General features: G+C 40.9%; 1 protein-coding gene across 2 annotated transcripts in view; it reads left to right on the top strand.

The window, feature by feature from the left end:
* Window positions 1–12,878, top strand: part of FGF14 (fibroblast growth factor 14) — a 295,842-nt gene that overhangs the window by 44,212 nt on the left and 238,752 nt on the right. Inside the window, exon 1 of one of the 2 annotated variants that reach the window (XM_083735377.1) lies at window positions 354–418. The exons of the other annotated variant lie outside the window; for it this stretch is intronic. The gene's annotated coding sequence lies outside the window, so the exon portion shown is untranslated. Of the gene's footprint in view, window positions 1–353; window positions 419–12,878 lie in introns of those variants that run through there. 2 annotated transcript variants of the gene reach the window in all.

Here is a 12,878-nt window from a genome sequence, read left to right as displayed (position 1 = left end):
TCGGTAGGAATGAACGGGCATCCCTTTGTTCACCCCTGAAAGGGGGCAGGACTTTCTTCATGTTCCAAGTTAATGTGCTCAAAGCCTCAGGAGCACAAAGGATGCTCTGTGTATCATTCCAGCTGACTGCATCCTCCCACCTGGGAATGGGATGCTGAAGAACCCCATTCCCACTGAGGCAGGACCGCCTCTGGCGGGTGTTTTACAGCAGCAGGAGCCATGCACAGCATTCTTTCCTCACCTGGTAGCCTGGGCTTGGGACTGTAAGTACCAGCCTCCCCAATGGGAAAAGGTGCTGGAAACACCTGGAAGCACCTGCAACAGAGACCTCTGCCTCCTCCTCCTCCACTTGCTCCAAACACAGCTTCTTTGCCTTTGGGGAAGTGGAAGTCCCAATGACATCCTCACTACCTGGAAGGTACTTCAGGGAAGGGGAAGATATTGGGGGGGGGCAGGAGGTTACATGCAGGATCAGGCTCAACACAGCTCTATTCAATCTGCTCAAAGTAGGTTGTGACCAGGGTGACCTGATCCTGCTCATGGGCATTAAAAGGACTGTTTCTTTTATGAGCACCTCCTTTTGAATGCTTGCAACAGATCTAATGACTGGGTATTATTGAAAATCCAGGCCTCTATGAGCTGAAAGGAAGCTGCCCCTTGGGCAGATGGCTAATCATATAATGATGTCCTTGTGTCTGGAAGTTGCCATCACATGCACACAAAAAATCAGTTTTCTGTTCCACCATATGATTCAGGTATCCTTTTCTTTTGTTATTGCACATTTGCACTCCTGGGAGTGACGCGGTGGCTTGGACGCCCGCAGGCTCTGTGCTGCCCCAAACGTTCTGCCCGATGCCTCCCCCTCAGCTGTAGGGTGGCTGAGTGGGAGGAGGCAGGCAGACTCCTCAGAGGCCCCATGGAGCGTGCTGCCTTGGCTGGCCCCGCCCCACAGCTGTGTGCACCACCCCAGGTGCCCAATCGGCTTGCTCCACCGGTAGGTGCATGCACCAGCCCCTGGCTCCAATATTCCTGGGTGTGTCAGACACATTCTAGCCCCAAACTTCCTGTGTTGAGCAGGAAGATCTGGGATGAGTTTCTAGGTGTGTTTGTCTGAGTGCACTTGGACCCCTGTACTATCAGGCTTCTTAATTGCAACGGGGGCTCTAAGCACATTCAGTGAAATATGCTTAGCCCTCTTTCGACCTTCCTGCTTGTTGCATGTGAATCCACTGTGTACACCCTCTCCCCAGTTTGAACTTTGTGCATCCTATCTGAATGCCTAAAGAGAGCTACAGTCTCTGAGGAGTAGCGAAGGCGACGGTTGTCCGGAAGCAAATCTACCCTTGAGCTGAGTGAACTGTAATGATTGAATGGAAGCTGGCTCTTCTTTCTCAGCATTTCCTAAAATGGTCTGATTTCTCCTCTTTTTCCATCTTCCCATTTGACTTAAGTGCCTACTAGTAAAAGCACTTTTGCAGAAAGTTCTAAAAATAATCTCCACTAAATGCTGCGTAAGTAGAAATGTAATTCATATCAGCGAAATGAAGGGACATTCTGCTAACTGAACTGGTGGCATGAAATAGAATGGTGTGTCAACAGCAGAGGGTGTTCTTTGGTGTGGAACAGACATTTCAGAGAGGCATAATCTTTCAGCCATTTTGGGAACTTGTAAATAGTTTGCAGGAAGTCTAAAATGATATAATGACTTCACCGCACAAAAGAGCTGAACACTAAGGCAATGCATATATACATTATTCTGGGGTTTTTATTTTCTTATTTCTGTCATGCGTTTTAGCTGACAAAGAGATCTGGAGGAGCCTAATCACTTAGTAGGTTTTTATTACAATAAAGCAGTATATAAATCTCATTAAATAAATAAATATGCAAATGAGCCAAAACAGATTAATTCTAATTCACAGGTCAATTCACACACTTGGCTGGAAGTAACTGAGTGACGAATTATCAACTGATGTGTATTGGCTGTGTGAATTGGCTTTTAAAAGATGCATCCCTAATAGTGTCTAAATGGAAGATGTGCTCCTATTTACTTTACATCTGGAAACTTAAATGTGACTATTCTAATGTATACAAATCGGGAACTGTAGACATCAGAAACTACTCTCAACAGCAAATTGAGAGTAATCCATAGCTCTTTCCTTATAATAGCAGTACAATTAGTATACAGCACGAGGACTGTAGGAACCCAGATCAGAACTTTAACATAAATAGTTTATGTGATAGGTTGCTCAAGTCCTCCCACTGCTTGACCTTCACAATGATGATAGTCAAGGATATAAGGGCAAAGCAAAGGTTCTGCAGTCATTCATGCCGTCTAAGTGACAGTGCTTCATAGGAAGTTGTTCTATAATTATTAAGTAGGCCATTGCACCAGGCCTCATTAGCTGAGATAACTTTCTCAAGAGATCCTCTTGAAGGAATCGAGGCCGAATGGGTACTAACTTATTGAACTATTTCCATTTGCGTACGGCACCGTGAAAATCTGCCAGGCTAACTTACCATCAAGGAGGTTTTAATGCACATGGAACACGACACTTTCTCTTATTACCTAGTCATTATTTATTTTTGGCTTTTACATATTGTCTAATTAACCATGCCCTCTGGGTGGTAAGCAGATTTAAAAACCAATGGGACATAAATACAACCAAAGCTAAAAACAGTAAGTAAATAAAAAGCAAATGCATGAAGACAAGTGTAAAACCAGCACAAGACCATCTCTGCACATACTGTGTTAGTTCTTAATGAACTGTAGGGGAGGTGGGCTTAAGACCTGGAGACAATAGTCTGCAAATGGTTGAGCACCACACAACACATGAGTCTCACTGCTATCCTTCAAAGTTCAAAGTTCAGTCCTACTTGCTTCGCCTTCTCTGCAGACACTACTGATTACTACTTTCTCCTTTCCTAGATTCATACAGAACCATATTCATTTTCTAACTCACCCAGGCCTGGTATAACAACAACAGCCTGCACAGTGAATTATTGCAATTAGCACATGCCATGCCGTGTGCCTTCTTTAGGTGTCGTTCTTCAGTGTGATGTTGACACATGAGGTGAATGGGCACAAGTGTGCTCCATCATGTCTTCAGTTGCCCTCCACGAGGATGAGTGGAACCCTGCAACCTCTGGAGGGCAATGACAATGGGGGCGCAACAGAGGGAATATACTTTCCCTGTGGGATTAATAATAATAATAATAATAATAATAATAATAATAATAATAACATATTTTTTTAATTTCTACCCTGCCCATCTGGGTGGGTTTCTCCAGCCACTCTGGGCGGCTTCCAACAAAAGATTAAAAATACATTAAAACATCAGTCATTAAAAACTTCCCTAAACAGGGCTGCCTTCCGATGTCTTCTAAATGTCAAATACAGTGGTACCTCTGGTTGCAAACGAGATCCATTCCGGAGGCCCGTTTGCAACATGAAAAGAGCGCAACCCACAGTGGCGCATCTGTGCATGCACGGGTTGCAATTCACTGCTTCTGTGCATGCGTGTGACGTCATTTTGCGCTTCTGCACATGTGCAAGCGGCGAAACCCGGAAGTAACCCTTTCTGGTACCTCCGTGTCACCGCGGGACGTAACCTGAAAGAACGTAACATGAAGCGGACGTAACATGAGGTATGACTGAAGTTGTTTATTTCTTTGACATCTGATGGGCGGACATTCCACAGGGCGGTCACCACTACCGAGAAGGCCCTCTGCCTGGTTCCCTGTAACTTGGCTTCTCACAGTGAGGGAACTGCCAGAAGGCCCTCAGCACTGGACCTCAGTGTCTGGGTTGAACGATCGTTGAACACTTGAAGGGGAACTTTCTCCTCCATTTCTTTTTTTCTTTGGCAATAACTAGCTTACTGGCAGCAAGATTTTGTTGTAGCCTTACAGTGCATGCATGCTCTATGCTTTATATTCTTATCACTTTCTTTACCTAGAAGTTTGGCCACTCCACCTTAAGAAGTCATTTATTGATTTATTTTCATAGTAGACCAGAGCATCCTGATGTGTTTCATGACTTTGCTTTCTCGTTGTTTTTTAAGCTGTATCCCTTAAGTAAATTAATGCTGTTGTTATTTTAATTAAAAAAGATTAAAACTAGCAACCCCATGATCCCCAAGGAAGCAGCTTGTGCTGTGTGTACTATATCTATGAATGTATGTGTAGCATAAAGACTGAGCTATAATTTACTTGTTCCGCTTCCAAATGTAAATGCTTTTTTTGTAATACATTTTATTAGTTTTCAATTACAGTCCAGTAATAGCCTCATTATAACAATGCCAATTTATAATACAATTATTAATACCAATTCAAATAGTGAATTATATAATTTAGTTAGAGTGTTGTCGCCCCCCCCCCCGGCGTGCTAGATTTTGATTTGATGATTTTTTTTTTTTGGCGTTCCAAAATCTTATTAGTTTCAAATACATTCTGGTCACAATAATAATCCCTTATTCAACAACGGCAATATTAATAACTGATATTATTGTTGTCACATGAAATGATTTATAAAACTGCAAGTGAGGAACTCAAACTATATCCTTGTTCTTCCTTTGTATGGCAATTACCGGTATTCTGTCCATGGTGTTTCTTCCTGTCACTGTAAGATGTTATGTCTTTCTTTCCCCCGGTTGTTGCTATTATCTGTCATGCCTTGGGCGGAGCTTATATCCCATTGAAGTTGCAGAAATTTCTCCATCGCTCTATCCCCTGCTTTGTTGTTTTGTACCAAGAACTTTAACTACAGCTGCAGAAGTCACTCTGTCCCAGTAAATAAACTGTTGTCACCACTTTCCCTCTCAACCTGGGAAGAAAAGCGGTCTGTCAAACTGCAGATGACTCAAGAAAGAACCTTATCAGTTCCTTGGCAGCTCACAGCTGAAGATATATGTAGATAATAAAGGATGGGGAAGAGTCAGCTCTAAGTTTCCACTGTAAAGTTTTTGCAAAATAGAGCTTCCCTCCCTTTCACCCACTTTTTTACATACACAGTTCTGTTTGATGTTATATTCCATATTTATAATCCAATTTCTTTCATCCTCACTTGTACAAATATAATTTAAACTAACATTCAGAGGAGGGTTGCCAAATCATTAATGCAGAGAAGCAAATTTTAAATAAAGAAACTCCGTAGGTTCCTCCCCCCCACCCGTCTTTTGCACTGAATGAAGTCTTATCTCAAATTCAAACCTTTAAGTCCTTGCAATTGGTTTGTCACACAGTTTGTGATCTCATCTCTTCTAGCACACACCTATAGTTTAGTGCAATTAAACTCTAAATAACAGGATAACCTCTGCTTCTTAATGGCGGCATTGGAGGATTTTCAGCAGGCAAAGTGCTTTTGCACTCAGCACCTCCCTGCCCGCTGCATTCCTTGCCGGAGCGAGTCAGATACCAAGACAAACTGTGAGTGAAGCCCGTTCACCCCTGTCCCTGGGGGGAATTTGCAGGGATGATTTACCCTGAATCATCTTTGTTTTTCCTTTGCCAACAATCTCCTGCTGTCATGGGGGCTACCTCCATTAAGGCATAGCTGAACCGGAAGCCTCCAAACGTAAATGCTTTGGGAAACTGCTATACTATATGCACATAACCCAGTTACATTTCCATTATTAGTCTAGAATATCTGGTAGATTTTCACCAACTTGATGTTGCCTTATTGACAATGTACAAACATTAAAATAATTTTTCTGGAATGCAAATATACAAGAATGTTGTACATTAGTGATTCCCAGTCAACAGATCCCAACATTTTTGCTTTCTACAATTTATATACAGTGGTACCTCGGGTTACATACACTTCAGGTTGCATATGCTTCAGGTGCTACACTCCGCTAACCCAGAAATAGTGCTTCAGGTTAAGAACTTTGCTTCAGGATAAGAACAGAAATCGTGTTCCGGCGGCGCGGCAGCAGCAGGAGACCCCATTAGCTAACCCCATTAGGTTAAGAACAGTTTCAGGTTAAGAACGGATCTTCAGAACAAATTAAGTTCTTAACCTGAGGTACCACTGTACATTTGATTTAAGCACCTGAGTTTGTGCTCACAAGAACGCATTCCTCACATTTTACAGAAAGCGGTCTCAAATCATCTTGATGGTACCTTTTTAACCATCTAATGCATAGCAGGTTTTTTTTTTTTACTACAGTTAAAATACCCGTGTTGCTTGTTATAACCACTAAGAGCAAGAGAAGAGTTCTGTGATCAAATGTACTGCACTATATAACTTTGAGAGTATTAACTCTCTTAGAAAGAATGTGCATATAGCAACAATGGCAATTTTTATTTACAAAGCAGCGTTAAAGTCCACAAAGTAATAATTAAAATTAATAAACCACAGGACTGTACTGAAGAAGGTACAGTATACATTTACATTTAAACAGTGGGAGGAACTAACATTTAAACAGTGGGAGGAGGGGAAGGGAAGAGGCAAAATGCTAGGAGATATATTTGAGCAAATGTAGTTACACTTAGGTAAGCTTTGTTCATTTGGGCTGATTACTATGGTTTGTTCATGAAAATGGTACTGTCACTACTATCTTGCTATTAATGGTATTTGCTTCTGCATATGAGGGATTAGTGCATACGATTCCATTTTTTAAATTAGACTAATGTCACAAACTATAGTTATTAATACCTTAACCATATTTACTCAGAAGTAAGGTCTATTTAGTTCAGTGGGGCTTACTCCAAAGTAAACAGATTGCAGCCTTATTTATGACATTTTTGCATCTCTCTTTATGTTTTAGATTAGTGGCCACTTCAGCTCCATCAAAAGCATTCTAGACAGTGGTGTTTGGCACAGCTGCCATTTATCTTGGTATTTCGTTATTGATCCTGAATATGAACTTTGATAGTTTATAATAAGTTCAATCTGATCACTCTGATCACTCTGATTGCATTATGGGGGGGGGGGGATCAGCCTGGAATATGTACAAGGAAATAGTCTTAAGTGAGTGAAAAATTGTACTTGTCTGATAAATGACAACGATCAATTTCAATGGTCATTGAAAAACAGAATCATACACTATCTGAAAAATCAGCTGATGCACTATGAGTAAATCATGTACATACACACCTCCCGCCCAGAATCAAGGAACCGCATATGCACTTTATATTGACCCACTTCTTATGGAGATTCACTCACAAAAGTGAATATTAAGCAGCAGTATTTGTGAGAAATTTGAGTGAATGATAAGTACCATATAGTGGCTTGAGCTGGGATCATCTTAGATTGGAATATTGGAATTTATGGGATTTGGGTTTTATTTTGTTGACATAAATATGATATTGTGAGCCTGTCACGGGTGTGTACATATTTGCAAACACCTTTAAATCAGTTCGCACTTGGTTGTGTGTCTGTGTGAAAGTACATACACATTTAAAGTAAAGAGGGTGGGTTAATAAATTGTTCAACTTGGAGGTGTATAAATAACAGGGTAAGCAAGCTATGACCAAGAAACTGGCTTTGTTCACATGAGTCTTAAGAATACATCTTCCTCCTTGGAGCATCATGAGCTGCGATTCTAGAGAATCAAGGGTGGTTGTGTTGCTTAATCATCTGACTCTTCTGAAACACCATATGCCATATTTATTTATATTGTTTATTATTTGCGGTGTGGGTTGCTGTGTCATAGAATCATAGAGTTGGAAGAGACCACAAGGGCCATCGAGTCCAACCCCCTGCCAAGCAGGAAACACCATCAGAGCACTCCTGACATATGGTTGTCAAGCCTCTGCTTAAAGACCTCCAAAGAAGGAGACTCCACCACACTCCTTGGCAGCAAATTCCACTGTCGAACAGCTCTTACTGTCAGGAAGTTCTTCCTAATGTTTAGGTGGAATCTTCTTTCTTGCAGTTTGGATCCATTGCTCCGTGTCCGCTTCTCTGGAGCAGCAGAAAACATCCTTTCTCCCTCCTCTATGTGACATCCTTTTATATCACCCCGTAACCTCCTCTTCTCCTTTTATATCACCCCGTAACCTCCTCTTCTCCAGGCTAAACATGCCCAGCTCCCTTAGCCGTTCCTCATAGGGCATCGTTTCCAGGCCTTTGACCATTTTGGTTGCCCTCCTCTGGACACGTTCCAGTTTGTCAGTGTCCTTCTTGAACTGTGGTGCCCAGAACTGGACACAGTACTCCAGGTGAGGTCTGACCAGAGCAGAATACAGTGGCACTATTACTTCCCTTGATCTAGATGCTATACTCTTATTGATGCAGCCCAGAATTGCATTGGCTTTTTTAGCTGCCGCGTCACACTGTTGGCTCACGTCAAGTTTGTGGTCAACCAAGACTCCTTGATCCTTTTCACATGTACTGCTCTCAAGCCAGGTGTCACCCATCTTGTATTTGTGCCTCTCATTTTTTTTGCCCAAGTGCAATACTTTACATTTCTCCCTGTCTTTGCCTAGTGAGCTTCCAGAGCCTTTTGTGGGCAGAGAAAGGTGTGCCACTTGGGCTCCTGTGACTAGCAGGTTGTATGAAGCCCCTAGATTGGAAAGATTTATGCCTGCTTGATCAATGGAAGCATTATATTTCAACTGTAGCACTTTAAACTCTAGCTCCAGCCACTGACCTCCTGAAGAATAAGTTGGGATGTTGTCCCGTAACATTTGTGTCTATTTACATTTATCTCATTGCACAACATATACTGTGCCTGTTTTTGCAGCTTTGGGTTCCATGTGACATTGAAGGCAATAATAAACAGAGAAGGGGTTTTAGATACAGCTGCATATTGCTGCATTGTAGGAGGTTGGACTAGGTGATACTCTGGGGCCTTTCCAAGTCTACAATTCTATGATATCTGAAATGACAAAAAAATGAAGAACGTGAAGGGCTATCCCTCAGAAACCAAAGGAGAACAGTATCCAGATGAAACAAAACAAATACGATAGCAAATAAGAGTGGTTGATAAAATGCGCTGGTTGTGTTCAGATTATCACATCTCACCCTTATAAGCAGAGATGTGAATGAGCTGTCTGCACATGCAGCCCATTGCTTTGCTCTTCTCTTTGCTTGAGCAGGGAAGCAAGCTAAGAAGGTGCAATTAACCATTGTTTCCTGTTACCTCCCAAACCAGGAAACTATGATTAATGGCTACCCAACAAGCAGGATGTTAAATCCACTTTAAAGCACGTCTTGATGGTTAACAGCTTCCAAACAAGCCAAAATATCGTTTCCTGTTTAGTATGCAACAGGAACCTGTGGTTAACTGAAACTTTGTGCCTTGTTTCCCTGCTTGCTTCAAGGGAGGAGTGAAGCGGTTGTGTGGGCTGCATGAAATTCATCTTCTACTTTTAAGCAGAGATGCTGCGATTTGAATGTGGCCACTGAATCAAGGGAAGACCTATTCACAAAGCATCTAGAAAATAATAAACATGTTCAAATATGGCATAGAATAGTGACACCATGATTAGGGCTGCCATTTGGCCTAGTTATGACTGATTTCTCCCATATTGGCATAGCAAACTGCAAGTTTCTGTTTATAGGCATCCATGCCTTGTCCTTTAAAGTGTCTGATAATACCAGTGTTAAACTGGACTTAAACCATTATTGGACTAAGAATCTACATCTCATTCAATGTGATCATTCCTCCGGCAGCATTTTACAACCCAGGTTCAACATATTGGCAGGAAAGCACACTAACGATCAAATCCAGGGGTTGTTTATTTGATGGGATTTTAATTATTCCAGCCTCACTAAAGCTCCCCTGTGCTTCAGCTTAAAGAGTGCTGACTCAGTACAGGTAAAATGCTTTGATATTATTTGCAGCTGAGGAAATAGCTACAACTTTCTGGATTATTCATTGTGCATTGCTTTTGATGAATAAAAAATATTTATTGGAGTGGCAAAAAGTGTAGCAGGACTTTCTGTTGCACTTTAAAAGTCTTATATCTCCACAGAATCACAGTTTAAGTTACTGGTATATTTAAAACTAATATTTAGCTGTATTTAAGGCTGTGATCTGGTGACTGCTGTATAGTCATGATAAAATGGAGGCTAAGATGAAGCTGAATAGTTAGAAAGAATGAGAAAAGAGAGCATTGACTGCACACTTAATATGTTTCTCACACATTACTTAGCAGCAAGCCTGCTAGTGTACATTTGATAGGGAGCCACAGCGAATCCTGATTACTTGATGTATGTTCCTGTATGATATATGTGTTTGCATTTCATTCACACTAAACATTTTTTAGGCAAACACATAAAAAAACTAATGGGTGAATCAGCTTTCAAACTGGGAGAGGGGCTAAAGTGGAAATAGAACATCGCCAGAGAGGTCTTTGAATTGTGGCAGGTTGATGCTTTTAAGAAAGAGTGTTTTTGAACTAGCACTTTGTTTGCCCTCCCTGACATATCTACAATGTGTAGTTTATGGGTTGCTGAAAAGGTTAATGCTGCAGGGATGCAACCATTTCCAGCTTTATGATATGGGTACATTTATGACACATGTTGCGAGAAACATGCACTTGCCTAACACATGCAAAGGTGTGTGTGTATTCGTATCTGTATTCTATACAATTTGTGTGTCTGTTTGCTAGGATCCTGAGATCAAGGGGCAGGTTTCGTCTACGTTTGGATACAATTGGACACAATTTTGAATTAAGATGGGGGACTGAACTTTTAAAAACTGCACCGATTTTAACCAAAATTTGCATGATTGTTCTTAAGAAGGAGCAGGTTTGCATCTATGTTTGGACACAATTGGTTGCCATTTTGCATCAATACGGTGGACTCCAGCTTTCAAAACTGCATTGATTTTAATTGTTGGTTGCAAAACTGCACTGATTTTTTTTTAATAATTTCTTTGAATTCCCAAGCCATGCCAGGTGTGAGACTGATAGCAAATATATCAAACTGGGCTAATGTAAGTCCTGCTTACTGATGGTATCTGTTTCAGTACACAACCCAGCAAGCTCAGAAATAGCATACTGAAGCTGATTTTTGAATTTCAAATCTGGGTTCGCGTCCCCGCTCCTCCACATGCAGTTGCTGGGTAACCTTGGGCTAGTCACACTTCTCTGAAGTCTCTCAGCCCCACTCACCTCACAGAGTGTTTGCTGTGGGGGAGGAAGGGAAAGGAGATTGTTAGCCGCTTTGAGACTCCTTAGGGTAGTGATAAAGCAGGATATCCAAACTCCTCCTCCTCCTCTTCGCTTAGTTTTTTATTGAAACAATACAGTATACTCAACTCATCCAATAAACTCATGTCTTTTTTTTTATGAACAAGACAACTTAAGATAGGTTTTATATATTGAAGACTAGTTTTTATTTAAGAAATAAAACCCAAGCTGGAGCATTCATGGAAGCAAGATTTCCCTTTGACGGCCATTGTTCAGCTTGATACATATGAATGTATTGATTTCCTATGAAGAGCAAGCCTGGATTCATTGCACAATATCAACTTAATGCTGCTGAGCCATTCTGTTTCTTTGCCACACACAGCTTCAGCAGCTGAAAAAGGCTGCTAGAAGAATCTTCATTTCTTTTATCTTTTCTTGCAGCTTCCGCCTGACAGTTCAGATCATTTTGCAGCATATTGTCATCTTAATGACTTGATGCATTTGGTGTGAATAGAGAGACATTTTGTAAGTTATAACCACCGGATAATTTATTCATTCTGAGTAGACATTGCATTTGATAACTGATAAATTTATTACACAGGGAGTGCAGCCGAAATGCACTCTCTGTATGTGGAAGGGCTGATCATCATACTAGACTTGTAGATTGAGGAGAGAGTCACATATCGTAAGTTATAAATGCTATAGAAACATCCACAAGCTTCTATCTAGGGGAAGAACAGAGTCCTTGTAGGCCTGTAGTCAGAATTTCCACGGCTGTGGCGTTTATCATGGGAGGATGATAAATTAGTGCAAAACAGCCTAGATCCGAATGCAACAGTGTAGAATATTTAATTCTATTGCTTGCTATCAAAATGTAATTGTATAAAAAATTATAAATAAGACCCTAGTGCTTGTTGGTCATACCTGTGGCTTGCATTCATTGGCCAGAACATTAGATGTAGGAACCAGGTTGGTTTCTTACAGAGAACTTGAGTAGAATACCATCCACATCATGCTTTTTCTTATACGTCCCTGAATAAAAGATACTGGAGATATTTTTTTAAAAACATGAAAGCTAAACATGGGGAGGGGGGACTAGAATATCATAGAAGCCTGCTCCACAAGGCTCTCCATGGCTACAGCAGCAGCAGCAGCAACAACAACATCATTTGTACTCTGCCCATCTGACTGGGTTCCTCAGCCACTCTGGGTAGCTTCCAACAAATACAAACACATAATAAAACATCAAACATTAAAAACTTCCCTATACAGGGCTGCCTTCAGTTGTCCTCTAAAAGTTGTGTAGTTACTTATCTCGCTTTTAAAACCTCTGCATTCTATTTTGAGTTCTCTCCCCCCAAAAATTAATTTATGATTAATATCATTGTAGAAGAGTCATAAATTACCAAGGAAGCAATAACCCAGGATATTTTAATTCTAGCCCTGCATTTTGATTAACTCTTTATAATATAATTTTAATATAGTGCTTTCCAGTCTTCAGTTAGCTCACTCGCCAAACAAAGCAAGTTGTTGCTATTTTCATTTCATATGGGCAACTTCCAGGCAGGTGTTTATTGTGGAATCAGTGGTATTCACCCATGAAACATTTCTGCAGCATCCAAAAAATATTATCTAAATGCCAGCCCATACCCCACCTTGCCACCATTTAATATATATTGACCATTTTCAGGTGAAATCTGATAAGTTAAAAAACAAACAAACAACTTTTGCCAATGACCTGTTACAATATTAAGCTGCTGACTGGAAGAAAACAAGGTTACCCCCCCAAGCTCAAG

The sequence above is a fragment of the Podarcis gaigeae genome (genome assembly GCF_964106915.1).
Source record: "Podarcis gaigeae genome assembly, chromosome: 4".
Taxonomy (NCBI): Eukaryota; Metazoa; Chordata; class Lepidosauria; order Squamata; family Lacertidae; genus Podarcis; species Podarcis gaigeae.
The sequence above is the reverse complement of the archived record's forward strand: the minus strand, read 5'-3'. Positions and strand labels throughout refer to the sequence as shown.